At 35.4% G+C, this 15057-nt stretch overlaps 1 protein-coding gene across 4 annotated transcripts in view; it reads left to right on the forward strand.

The window, feature by feature from the left end:
• spidr (scaffold protein involved in DNA repair) overlaps positions 1-15057 on the forward strand; it is a 384626-nt gene that overhangs the window by 215992 nt on the left and 153577 nt on the right. The gene's annotated exons all lie outside the window — the stretch shown is intronic.

Genomic DNA, 15057 nt, shown 5'->3' on the forward strand with positions numbered 1-15057 from the left:
AATGTTTAAACTCTCAAAAGCTGGATGCGAAGTTATCGATGAAACCGGTTGTATGCTTACAACGCTTGACAGATGCCAAATGTCACTTCAACACAAGTCCTGCAAATACTGGCGTAATTGACACAAGCCATGAAACTCAAACCGATTATGACAGCAGCAATCCAATCTGTGAGATTTGAAACAAGATTACTTTTCACATGGCCAACTGTACGTTGCATGCTCAGAGCAAGCTCAGCGCACAGCTTGGTCATATGACAACCGGAGGGCTGAACTCACAATGTGGTATACAAAGAGATCCTCAAATAATTATTGGTGTATTTTCCCTCAGTTTAAAAAGGTTTAATTTTCTTCTTAATAAAAATTTTAAGGCAGTACTTCGCTGCTGCAAAGCGCGGGTATTTTGCTAATATATATATATAATATACAGTGGGATGCAAAAGTTTGGGCAACCTTGTTAATAGTTATTATTCTCCTGTATAAATCGTTGGTTGTTATGATAAAAAATGTCAGTTAAATATATCATATAGGAGACACACACAGTGATATTTGAGAAGTGAAATTAAGTTTATTGGATTTACAGAAAGTGTGCAATAATTGTTCAAACAAAATCAGGCAGGTGCATAAATTTGGGCACCGTTGTCATTTTATTGATTCCAAAACTTTTAGAACTAATTATTGGAACTCAAATTGCCTTGGTAAGCTCAGTGACCCCTGACCTACATACACAAGTGAATCCTATAATGAGAAAGAGTATTTAAGGGGGTCAATTGTAAGTTTCCCTCCTCCTTTAATTTTCTCTGAAGAGTAGCAACATGGGGGTCACAAAACAACTCTCAAATGACCTGAAGACAAAGATTGTTCACCATCATGGTTTAGAGGAAGGATACAGAAAGCTGTCCCAGAGATTTAAGCTGTCTGATTCCACAGTTAGGAACATATTGAGGAAATGGAAGACTACAGGCTCAATTCAAGTTAAGGCTCAAAGTGGCAGACCAAGAAAGATTTCGGATAGACAGAAGCGACGAATGGTGAGAACAGTCAGAGTCAACCCACAGACCAGCACCAATGACTTACAACATCATCCTGCAGCAGATGGAGTCACTGTGCATCATTCAACCATTCGGCGCACTTTATACAAGGAGATGCTATATGCGAGAGTGATGCAGAGGAAGCCTTTTCTCCGCCCACAGCACAAACAGAGCCGCTTGAGGTATGCTCAAGCACATTTGGACAAGCCAGCTTCATTTTGGAATAAGGTGCTGTGGACTGATGAAACTAAAATTGAGTTATTTGGGCATAACAAGGGGTGTTATGCATGAAGGAAAAAGAACACAGCATTCCAAGAAAAACACCTGCTACCTACAGTAAAATATGGTGGTGGTTCCATCATTCTGTGGGGCTGTGTGGCCAGTGCAGGGACTGGGAATCTTGTCAAAGTTGAGGGACGCATGGATTCCACTCAGTATCAGCAGATTCTGGAGACCAATGTCCAGGAATCAGTGACAAAGCTGAAGCTGCGTCGGGGCTGGATCTTTCAATAAGACAACGACCCGAAACACTGCTCAAAATCCACTAAAGCATTCTGCAGAGGAACAAGTACAACGTTCTGGAATAGCCATCTCAGTCCCCAGACCTGAGTATAATAGAAAATCTGTGGTGTAAGTTAAAGAGAGCTGTCCATGCTCGGAAGCCATCAAACCTGAATGAACTAGAGATGTTTTGTAAAGAGGAATGGTCGAAAATACCTTCAACCAAAATCCAGACTCTCATTGGAACCTACAGGAAGCGTTTAGAGGCTGTAATTTCTGCAAAAGGCGGATCTATTTAATATTGATTTCATTTCTTTTTTGTGGTGCCCAAATTTATGCACCTGCCTGATTTTGTTTGAACAATTATTGCACAGTTTCTGTAAATCCAATAAACTTCATTTCACTTCTCAAATATCATTGTGTGTGTCTCCTATATTATATGTTTAACTGACATTTTTTATCGTAACAACCAACGATTTATACAGGAAAATAATGTCTATTAAGAAGGTTGCCCAAACTTTTGCATCCCACTGTATATGTGTATGTATATATATATATGTATGTATGTATGTATGTATGTATGTATGTATGTATGTATGTATGTATGTATGTATGTGTGTGTGTGTGTGTGTGTGTGTGTGTGTATATAGGTAGTGGACATCCGAGGGAATGGAAATCTTGACAAAATAAATGTTGGGGCACCAACCTGGCCATCCCCGTTTACTTGAATTGTTAAAAGAAAAACAAACCCACAATGGCATAAAAATATAACAAAGTAGCAGCTACTGGTAACTCAGAGCCAAATAATTTAGAGGTTCTCTCAAGTGATAGAACAGCTCCATTTCTCTAGCCACTTAGTGTGGGTGGTCGTGCTTTTATGGCCCAGGGATGGAAGGGGGTGTAGTCGGTTACCCTCACTTGTAACTGAGCTGTAACTCTTTACATACATACAGTACATTTTTACTGCCATTCATATCCCAATACAAATACTTCTCAATAGAGTTCAGTTAGCTAAGTGATTTTTCCATGATTCCTCTTTCCTCTCATTAGAAACAGTCACTTACAGTATTTTATTTGAGAAAGAATAGCATTTGGGTGTCATTTGAAATATTAAACCAATGAAACACTGTTATATGAGAACTTCAGTTTTTATTTTCATGGCATATTTTTATATTTATGTGTTTGTTTTCAATACAGCTGATAGCATATTGATTAAGATTGCAATGTATATATGGCTGACCCTGCGCTCTGACCTCCAAATGTCATGCATAAAGACAATTTCCCCTCAGGGATTAATATGACATACCAAGTACCAAAAAATATATGAACTAAATGGTTAGAAATAATGTGAAATAAGGGCACCACAGAGGCATAGTAGTTAGAACTTTCGCTTCAGGGAACAGCACTTCAGTTTTCTTCACATGTCCTGGAGAAGTGTCTGTGTGAGTGAGCTATGCAATGGGCTGGCTGCCCATCAAGGGAAGATCTCTGCTTGACCCTGAACTGAATGTAATGGGTTTAAAAAAGAAGGGATAGATATATGGATGGTTAAATAGTGCAGTGCTTTGTGCATGCTTTTTTCTTAAAAGTGGACATATATTGTTTGGTATTTTTCCCATTTTTGTAGGTCTTTATTAACAATTTAATTTATTAAGTTCAGTACTTTATTGGGCAAGTACAGGCCTACTTTAAAATAAAAAGTCACCATGTTACCTTCAGCAAATTACTTAACCTGGTTCTGTGTCAATTGTAAAAAAAAAAAATAAAAAAATACTATATGCATATAATAACTTATGAATGTACAGCAAATGCACAAATTCTACTAGTAGTAGGAAAATCTACTCCAAATAATTGAAATATCTTCAATACATTAGTGAAATTACATAAATGCTTTATTAACTCACAGTTCTATATGAATTAAGGCATTGGTTAATTATAGAGGTCATGAAGAGTACCCCAGCATTACTGTGCATAAGGCATTAATGAATACTAGACTGAGTTCCAGTTCATTGCAAGGAAGACTTAGATATACACATTATCACTTACTTACGCACTCACACGTCTAATGTCAAATTACCACACACAATTTATTGCCCCTGGTTTTAAAATGTGGGAGGAAAACTGGAGTTCTTGGGGTGGGGGTGGTATGTGTAATCATGCAAATACAATGAGAAAGTTACAAGCTTCGTAAGCAGACAGATATAAACTCAATCTCCTGCAACTTTGAGGCAGGAGCTTTCACTACTGTGCTGCCAATAACTAAAGTGAACTTGCTTAACTCATAACCACATTAAATGAAGGATAAATCAGGCTCAATAAAACATTGTAAATCCAATTATGAAATAATTAAAAGAATGCAAATCAAATGTGTCAGAGCACTGTGATGCTAACGTATCTAAACAACTTGTTATCAAACTGTCCTAGTCTCCATTTGGTAACTTATAAAAGGGGGAATGGCACCAAAAGAACATATTTAACCTCCTCCTTTTCTTCTTTTTAGTATTTCAGGCTAGGGGAATTTTATTCAAATGATTTTTATAAATAAATGTAAATTCTTCTGGCTATAATATATCTGTACACTTTACAAGTGGCTGTGAATATGAAAGTACATATGAAGTGAGGTAAAATCAGTCAAGAAAGTTGATTTTATTTTCTCTTTATAAATTGTATTTTGACATTTGATATTTATTTGTTCTTATGGTAACAAATAAAATGAACTATACATATACCTAATACATAAACAGCACAGAATAGAGCAGTGTCGCAATGCACAGTATGACAGTTATTATTCTTTAGCAAATAATTAAGTCAGTCATGGTGGTTTTAGCAATTTATGACATTGTGAAGTGACATCTAAATGGCAAGGTAGGGAAAGGAGCACCACCACAAAGGCATAGAGTAGCCCATATTCCTGAAAAATGCCACCAAAATAGACATAATCATGTTTGTGCAAGGAAGCTTCTGCACTTGTGGGAAACCAGGTCTTCCCTAGCTGAATATATGTACTATGAATATGGTCAGTTATCAGGAATGGCAAAAAAGGCACTGAAAGAATGATGTACATTGAGCTGAGGTATGCTATGTTCCTTCATTACGCTCAGGGGTAGGTGACTCCACAGGAAAAAAAGGATTGCCTCATCCTGTCTTTTTTGAGAGGGACAGAGAGAGATAGTTAGGCTAGAATGATCTGGAAGATGAATGTAAAATCTACTGGTTTGTAGAGGATGCACTGTTCTGAGTTGGGAAAGTATAAGGACACGATGTCCCTGGAAAAGATCAGGTAGGAAGCTTACTTACTACCTTTAAAGCCAACTCAAAGGTTTCTCTGTGGCTCAGACTATGCTGCCTAAAGCAGAAAAGTATAGCTTAAAATTAGTCAGATTTAATGTCTGCAGTGAATGTTTTTTTTTTTTTTTTGAAAGTTTAGATTATTTTAATCTTTTATCACATTCCTTGGCCTCTACTGGTCTTGCCTGCAACAGTAAAAATTAAATCCTTCATCACAAAGAATTTAATCATGTTCTGTGGGATTACCATGGGAATAGAGGTCCCTACAAATAAATATATTTTTAAGGATGATTATATAGTTTTCTGTAACTGCATACTAGCAACAATAAGAGGGTTCTTATAGTATTAGTTTCCAGATTGATTGTGGTATTTTTATTTAGAAAAAAATATTCGTTATACTTCAGTGTAGCACCTTTCTTTCACATATCAGCCTGTAGAATCTTTCTCATTTCTACATCTCATCTCACTTTGCAGTTCCTTTTGTAACATGCGTATGATGTAAGCACTTCTGGAGCAGTGTCTTTACATGTAAGTTATACTGACCCTTCCAGTGTCTGACTTTTTGCACTGGTGTGATATATTGCAATGTATCTGGCAGTGCAGGTTTCTCTCTTTGTTTCTGGGGTGCTGCCTAGCTGTGCACCCTACCCTACATTGCATAACATCCTTGTATTCTTGGCCACCTGTGCCAACCTTACAATATATATTTAGTCATTAAAAAATGAATTTTAAGTGTTTGACATATTATGTCTTAAAAGATTACAGCAATGCTTGTTCCTTACTTTCATACACCCTGTGAAAATCAATACATGTATTTTTTAAATACCTTTTTTTTTTCTGAACATTATTTCCTTTTTGTTTTTCTTTGTCACAGTTAAAATGCATGATGTTTTTCAAAACCTTGTAGTTTGTCATTAGCTGTACCCATACAATCTTTTTTACCAGGGCATACAAGGAGATGTTAGTTCCCAGGCAAAAAATATAGCTGATTTTTAGAAGCTGCCTGTGTGCTGCACATTTTTTAACTTGCTCCTTTTGGTTTGGCAGGTTGCCAGAGTGATGCTTGTCTTCCAGTATTAATGAGTTATGCACTGCGGGGAAAAAAAGGGGAAAACCCAGTAAGCAATTCTTTGTATGAGTTGTGGGAAAGGTGAATTGATTTCAGAGTAGCAAGGCACTTTTTAACGTCATCTGTTGCTGTGCTCTGTGTTATACAGTTAACTCCTGCTAATTGTATGTAGTAATATGTACACGGAGCATGTTTATGCTCAGATTGTATACTATTTTTAAGCTAGGAGTCAAGTCAATCATGCATGAGATTTCTTAAAAAAATCAAACATAAGGATAACAAATAATCAACCAAAAAGTTGCATTTATTTTTTTAAAATAAATGGTTTGTACACACCACTGTTTATTATACCTTTCATATCAGTGTGACAGTAGCTAAGCAGTGTGTCCTCATGACTAAGCACTCGAAATGAAAATCACAAGGGTGCGGGTTTGGTCACTTTGTGATCCTTAGTGAATTACTTATCTCACCTGCATTTTATTATTATGAAAATGTATCCTTGTAAAAAAAATCATTGTACTTTAATTTACTTTGACATAGAGTTTTCCCGTAAAGCTTTATATATTATTATTTTTTGCTTATTTGCTGTTTATATCTCATGTAGCAATTTAAACATGGTCTTTCTTGATGGTTCTATTTTGTTTGTAATTCTTTACTTATTTTATGTATATACTTGGCTGTTTAACTTCCTTTCAGCTGAGATTCTTTATGTGTATGTAGTTTACAGCACTTATAGTTGTATTAAAATTAGATTTTTAAGTAACTTCATCAATAAATATTTTTGCCGAACCTGAGATATTGAGGAATACCTGTCCATAGCATAGTCAGCCCATATCTGTTTAATCTAATTTAGTGTTATAGAAGGGACAGAGCCTCTCCTAACAGAATCCAGTGCAAGGCAGGGAGCAATGCTGCATGGGGCACCAGTCCATTAAAGCACACAATCACATTCTTATTCCCAGGGTTAATTTAGAATCACCAGTTCCCCGAATATTTATTGGAGAGTGGGGGGGGGGCAATACAGGGCAAAAGACAGAGAAGTAAGAACATGTAAACACAGGTTCAGGGTGTGGAACTATGGGGTAGCAGTGTTAACCACAGATCCAGTGTCTGATTAAATGTATTTTTATTCAATTACATTTTTTGGAACTGATTTTTAATTAAACAAATGAAATGAATACAATTCATTTTACAAATAAAAGGAGAAAGTAAAATCTCTCACTAATACCCTCAACCTAGCAATGTGAAGACCGGTTATAAAAGGGAAATACAGTAAATGAAGTGCCAGGATAGTTAAATGAAAGGGTGGTACTGTTACTGTTGGCCCAGGAAGAACTACGGAAAAGAATGAAAGATTAAGAGATCCCCACTTCACCCATCACTTTTACCCAGTGAGATCCAGGTGGAGCTACAGTATACCTGATCTGGTCACCTTTAAAAGGGCCTTTACTTGTAAGCTTAGTCACAGTAAGACAAAGTCCACACTTAGTCTGTACATTCCATGACAACTCAAATGTCACTAGAAGCAAGACAGAGCAATTCATACTTATCCCTAATGTTGCTAGACACTATGGTTTTGAACTGCTCCACTGAGTCTGAACTGCACACAATGTTTCAGCAAATTGGCAGGACTGATGTGGTCACTCCTCAGGTAATCACAATAAAGCAGAAACCCCATATCATATTTACAGGATCTGTTCTCCTGGCCTTACAGTAAGGCAACACATTAGAAGGCCCTCTTCTCATGCCTCCTACACAACCTGATTGTACAGGAGAGCAATGACAGGTCACACACAGATGTTGTGGTCACAACTATCCTGTTGAATGCTGGTATGCAGGTGCTACCTTGGTCTGTATTTTCTCTTGACCTTTAACCTCATTGAGCACCTTTGAGGATCGGTAGATTGCAACATCTGGAAAGTTGACCCTCTGCCTGTCAATGGCATTCTCATCGTCAGGCCCTGCTACAGAAATGGCGTATCATCTCATTACTTCTTTGCACAGCATTATCTTAGCCAAGAGTTTTAGTAAGCCTCTGAGCACAGTTGTGTAGGAGGAGGTACACACAGTTTAGTGAGAATAATTGAGGAGACCTGCTCAATTAAAAACTTTGCTTTTTGTGGATGAAATCCATTCGACCATCCATTTTCTAATCCTGCTTATCTAGAATAGAGTGTAATGATGCTGGAACCTTCAACAATCCCTAGACATGGCGCCAATCTGATCATTTTAACTTGTCTGAATCCTCTTTTTCGCTCTACTGAGCTACAGACAATCAGTCCAGATTTGTCACAAATTTACATTTCAACATTTTCAAATGATTTTAAGGAGGTGGAACATCTTAAGATGAAATATATTTTTCACTATTATGATCATTTCTTTAGTGTATTATTTATAGCAGTAGTTGACTTCCAATATATGACAAAAAGTGAGTTTAATGGAAAGACTCAGATCAAGTGGCCTGACATATTGGTGTAACAGGATATTAATCGCCACATAATAATAAAGAAAACCAAAGTGAAAATATACCCAGTTTAATCCCATTTATTTACCAGTTGATCTTGTCTGTGCTGAACATGTTTACCAATAAAGTTGATAGATTCCTTGTAATTTGAATTAAATTTGTTGGAATTTTTCCCAGATGTACCTAACTGCTGCTTTATTCCTATCTGTTAATGCAGTAAAATCTGAGAGCAGTATGAAACATATGTGAAATTAGTTTTTGCTAAATTCAGCATCCACATTCTTAAATATGATTTGTTTGTATAAAAAAAGATATAAAATGGCCAATCGAAGATGACGAATAAGCAGCAAAGACAGGAAGAATGTCACTAATGAATATGTCTGTTCATTAAATAAAAGAACTGTTCACTGTTATAAATTTGAATGATAGAGGTTTGTAGATGCTACACTGATCTTGTACTAAAAGAAAAAGGCATAGGGAAACTCAATAAATTCAAACTAAACTGAAGTCAAATGAGTTTAGTCAAAATTTGAAATTCTTTTATTTCTCTGATAGAAATGTGATGATTTGTTTGTTTGTTTATTTGATAAAAATGATAAATTTTAGATTAGAGAGACAGGAGTTCTCTTGATGGTGGGTTTCCTAGCAAACACCTAGAAGAGAATGACAGCATTAAGAATGCAGCGAAGACTCCAAGAATCTAAATAGGAAAAAAGTTATTTTCTAATTTAGAAATATATTACAAAAACCATCTTAAGACACCAGAAGTAAAATGTAGATGGAAAAATTAAAGGATGTAGCATGTTTTATAGTGTACAAGCTAAATACAGTTACCCATCTTTTTTTCAGTGCACTAGAACTAACTGATTTAAGATTTGTTTTTTACATTCATTCTAGCTATTGATCTCCTGTAACACATTCCAAAAAAGTTGGGATGGGGCAATGTAGAAACAATAATGAGCGCAAAAAAGAAAATTATGTCAGTAGAAACAAATGATTTTCAACAAGTGATTGCTATCATCATGCTTTGATATAAAAGCTGCATCCAGGAAAGGCCTACTCTTAGGAGTAAAGATGGGCCAAACATCACCAGTTTTCTCACAAAATGTGTGAGAAAATAATTCAGAAGTTTAAAAATGTTTTCCAAAGACAGATCAAAATGGATTTTGGTATTTTACCCCCAGCAGTGCATAATATAATTAAAAGATTCAAAGACTCTGGAGAAATTTTGGTTGTCTAAAGGGCAAGGACACAAGCCTAAGCTGACTGCCTGTGATCTCAGATGCGTCAGGTGGCACTCTATTAAGAAGCGTCTATTGATCAGTGACAATAAGTGATATAACCACATGGGCTCAAGATTTCTTTGGAAAACCTTTATCAAGTAACATACAGTACATAGTAAGTGCTGTCGACTTCTCTGGAGTCTGAGGCATCTAGGATGGACTTTCATACAGTGGAAGCATGCATTGGGGTTGGACAAATTAATGTTTCAGGTAATTTTTGGAAGAAATGTGCACAGTGTCCTCCAAAACAAAACAGAAAGGTTTATTAAGCATTGTGAGAAGGAAAGGCAACTTTGCGAAGTAGTACATTCTTTATTATCCAAACTTTTTTTGAAATGTGTTGTAAGTATCAAAATCAAAGTATTTATTTTTGAAAAGGCAATAAAATTCCTTGGTTGTAAAATCAGATATATTTTTTTCAGGTCAGAGATCATTTACTATCATTTACTAATCACTGCTTTCTTTTGTTATTTGCATTTTCCATACCATCCCAGTCTTTACCGAGTTGGGCTTGTAAATAAACTGGCAGCATACTAAGAAAGATCATTTTACTTGTTAATACGATCTAAATAAAAATTGTGACATGCACTTACATGCAGTGAAATTACATATAATCATGTAAAGATGAATACAATACTGCATAAATGGTTTAAGATGTGACAGAACTGATAATAAATTCACAATGCAACACAGATTTTTATACTATATTAAGTGTTCCATTTTGATGTTGTTGCAATTTAAAGACAGCAAAAGGGTAAAGAAAAAACAGACAATTTACAGCACAGTCCCTAAATAGCTTTAATTAGTATGCAAGTGCTCATTTTAGTTACATTCTGCTGTCATTGTTGTGGACAGACTAACAAATTACCTGATATTTCTGTTCAGTCTTGTCCTTTCTTCTTAGCATGAACTGAAGGCAGCAATCACTTGGCCACATGAAAAAAGTAATAATGGAAAACACTTTACAAAGAAAATATTCCAGAATGTAGTTGTATGAGCATGTTATTGAAATTGTGTTTTTGTATCCTAATTAGTTTTCAAATTTTAAAGAAAGTGCGTTTCCATCATTTTTTGTAGTTTTAAATTGTGACTAAAGCTGCAGAAGCTATTTTTGTAAATCTTTCTCCATTTGACAAGCGGGTCTACAAGGAACAAAAAAAAAATCTGCTTATCTGGCAGATGGTGGCTTGTAACTTTCATATGACGAAGTGTTAGGTGAACGGTTTTACTTTATTTACTGCTGGTGCGCAATTTAAAGTTTGCCACGTCTGTTGCATGGTTATGTAAGGTAGGCTTCAAAGAACAGATCAGCTTGCTTCATCATATCTTTCAGCTTTATCTGACCTTTTCCATTTGCTTTTAATATGCATCTGTGGTTTCGGTTTACGTGGTAATTTGCAAACCATTGAGGCCCCCATGCCATTGTTAAATTCTCTTGCAGACTTAGTTTAAACCAGATTAGTATCTGTCTGCTTGCAAACAAAAACAAATAAACACTATTACTTTTTCAGAACCACAGGTAATAATTCATTATATGTACAGATGTAATCTTGTAACAAGTAAAACTTAACAAAACTGGAGAATTTATACTCATGCAAGTTCTTATATCAAGCTTATGTGTTCTTTCAGCTGAACAGGAATTTGCCATCTTTTAAAATTTTACCAGGTGTCTAAAAATAGACCATCAGAGAGACAGACAGCAACTTGCAGTGAAAATTGGGAGCTAACTGTTCCATGTCAGGGCATTCTTTATGTACTTCTTTTGGATGTGCAAGGAAAGAGAATTACCAATGAGATATGCAAATGGAGAAAGTTCAAACTTCACACCAAACAGTGATCAGAATGGAATTTAAACCCAATCTTCTGGAGCTATTAGACACAGCATTAAGCACTGTAACACTGACCTGCCCTTCTTAATTATATGCCGTCTCTTGTGCTATTTTTCAGTATTAAACATAAAGTATTCTTTTTGCAAAATGTGTTATTTGTAACTTTCATGCAAAATAGCCTGAAGATTTTCTCATCTCACAGGATTATATCTTCAGACCGCTTTTGGTTGACTAAACTCAATGTACTATAATTAAGTATAATTTGTCCATCTGATTTGAATACACTGTGAGCGACTGAAATGCATAATTTACATTAAAGTGTTTTGTTTGTTATTAAAGCTTTTTAACTGAGTGCAAGTGTTCATATGTCACTTATCAAAATATAAACATGTTATTATAATTACACCTTATTTTTCCTTTAACATAAAATTATATCACTTAGTTGGTTCTTTTTATAAACAAATAGTTTTTTGCCTTGTAATTTAGCTGGGAAGCTGTTAGACACTGTTTGAGTTTGTGCTTACACTGTTGCACCCTGAGTCTGCAGAACAGCTTGAATATGTTTTGAAGTTGATTGGGGCTGTTTATCCACCATTCGGACTATCCTTCGTTGCAGTCTTTTATCAATTTTTCTCTTACGTCCACGTCCAGGGAGATTAGCTACAGTGAAGAGGAAGTTGTGAACTTGATTATGTTGCGCACAGTTGACAAAGGAACATGAGGATCTCTGGAGATGGACTTGTAGCCTTGAGATTGTTGATATTTTTCCAAAGTTTTTGTTCTCAAGTCCTCAGACAATTCTCTGCTCTTCTTTCTGTTCTCCATGCTTAGTGTGGCACACTCAGACACACAACAGAAACGTTGAGTCAACTTTTCTCCATTTTAACTGGCTTCAGGTGTGATTGCTATATTGCCAGCACCTGTTTCTTTCCACTGGTGAGTTCAAACGAGCATCATATGCTTGAAATAAAACGATTTATTCACAATTTTGAAAAGGTGCCAATAATTTTGTCCAGCCCGGTTTTTGAGTTTTGTGTGAAATAATGTCAGATTTGGCTTTTTTTCTCTGTTTTTTGTGTTGTTCCAATGCACATAAAGGAAATAAACGTGTATACCAAAAACATTTGTAATTGCAACAATTTTCTGGGAGAAATGGTGCATTTTCTGGGAAAATTCCAGGGGTGCCGATAATTTGGCCATGACTGCATCTATTCCTTTGTCATATAGTGCATTTTCACTCTTTCTACCTTCTGCCTAATTAACTGAAGTGGTGTTTTTCTATCTGTGTATTTGTGGTGTTCACTTATACACCAGTGATTTGTGTAATCTTTAACAAATTCATTGGCATAAATATTGATGAATTTTTGTTGTACAGGTAATACTATAAATACTGTATGCCTTCATAATTGACTTTATTAAAATGTAAACTGAGTCGAAGTTTCACATTCAGCAACATGGAAAACAAAAACGATTAAATGATTTGGTGTATTTTTTCTGGTGTTTGTTGTAACAGTGTTACTATTCCCTTAATATCTAGTTTGATGTCATGGTTTTGTAAATCATATAGTAACTTAAAATGTATTCTGTTTTTAAGCAATTTGGGCATAACATTTTTCAAAATGTCATCTAATCATTCTTCTCCTGTCTGTAAAAAATACTTTAGTCTTTAAGTTACTAATACAGTTTAACTAAGTAGTTGGTTGTAGCATATAATATTATCTGAAATTATTTGTACTAACAGTTGATACTCTGAAAATATATTGTTTGGTCAAGGTATTCTTATAGATAGATAGATACTTTATTAATCCCAAGGGAAAATTCACATTTTTGTGGCTTAGTAAATGCATATGTCATCAAAAAGACATGTATAATATTCATAGAGTAGTACAAGACAAGGAAAGAAAAGGCTTTTAAGTGTACATAAATTATGATACTCTGCAGTTTATTGCCTTAATTTAAAAAAGACTAGTAAATCATCCTGAGGTCTCAAAGGTGTTTGTCGCAGTGTCAAGATGGCACATCACATTTTTACAATGAATGGTGCACCACATATCCTTGAAATATCTTAGCTGTTGAGAAGATAATATCAGTTTCTCCTTTACATGACTGATTCTGACTCCTTGTAAGTGTACAACCCTATATTTCATACAGGATGTTTAAGAAATAGCAACAAGCAAAAAGGAGAGCTCTATACTGAATCATCAGTTCCCATGTATAGCCCACTTCCACTTTGTGGTTCACTCTGGCACTTTTTCCCTCACCAATATTATTTTTTGGCTTCACAGCTGTTTTGTATTTTCTTTATCCTTTTTATAGCTATATATAGTACTTATTGTTAAATAGTACACATTTTATATATCTAGATGTTGAACTGTTTATTATTATGTAGTTTTTAGAACCATATTTTTTAAAAATCTAAATAATACTTTTTTTAGTACAGTTAAGTACATTAGAGGAAGATGAAAGGCACAATACAATGCCAGACTCAACAATTACTAGTGCTAGTCCCTGATCCATTTCTAATTGGGGAATGCCCACTTGATAAGTTTTCAAGTTCTCCCCTTGAACGTTTGGATTCCCTTACCTTCACACACACACACACACACCCACACACCCCTACCCACACACCTTTCAAGTTTTTGATATTTTATAATTGAATATGGGTGTATATGGTTGAGTTTGCCTGAAAATGACTTGTGTCCCATACATGGCTACTTAAAACATTTGTAGCTGGTATAGGCTCTGGCTCCACTTGACAATTTACTGGAAATTAATACTGGAAAAAATTTTAAGGTTTTTCTTTTATAAAATGTTTTTTTTTTTTCAGCCCTGTAAGGTGTTTTAAATATATCTATTTTATCTGTGTATTTTTAATTTAAAATATGTTTTGCCCTATTATTGCGTACAGTTTCAATAATTCCTGTATCTGCCTATACATTATCTCAGTGGTGTAGGCTCTGTGTCAATTCATGTCAAATCAACATATTTTAGGACACTGACAATCTCTGACTTGCTTGCTTCATTCTTGCTGAAAATAGTGTCATTGTTCCCAGTATCGTCCTGCGGTGGGTTGGCACCCTGCCCAGGATTGGTTCCTGCCTTGTGCCCTGTGTTGGCTGGGATTGGCTCCAGCAGACCCCCGTGACCCTGTATTCGGATTCAGCGGGTTGGAAAATGGTTGGTTGGTTGGTTGTTCCCAGTATCAAGTATGAAAAATTTAAGGCTTATTTACTCATTAGTTTCTCAGATATGAAGGCTTTAAAATGAGGTTTTGGCCCCTTTTAAAGTTTAATTTGTTTCAGACAGGAACCTAGTTGCTAAGGAGGAAAATAAGTAATAACTATCAAAGTTTGAAAGATGTGATGTGGTTTAGTGTGGAGATACAGAGGGCAAAAGTTGCTCTAAAGCTCAAAGAATATTTTTTATATAATTTTTAGTAAGGCATAAATTGGCAAATACTTTATGCAGCTGTGGAACAACTATTTTATATGTTAAAGACATCCTAAAGTAAAGTAATACCCCAAATCATTTCATGCTTCTGGCACTTGCATTTTAAAAGTTATGACTTTCGGAACATTATTTATTTTTTTTTGTT

This window comes from Polypterus senegalus, chromosome 5, assembly GCF_016835505.1.
Source record: "Polypterus senegalus isolate Bchr_013 chromosome 5, ASM1683550v1, whole genome shotgun sequence".
Lineage (NCBI taxonomy): Eukaryota > Metazoa > Chordata > Cladistia > Polypteriformes > Polypteridae > Polypterus > Polypterus senegalus.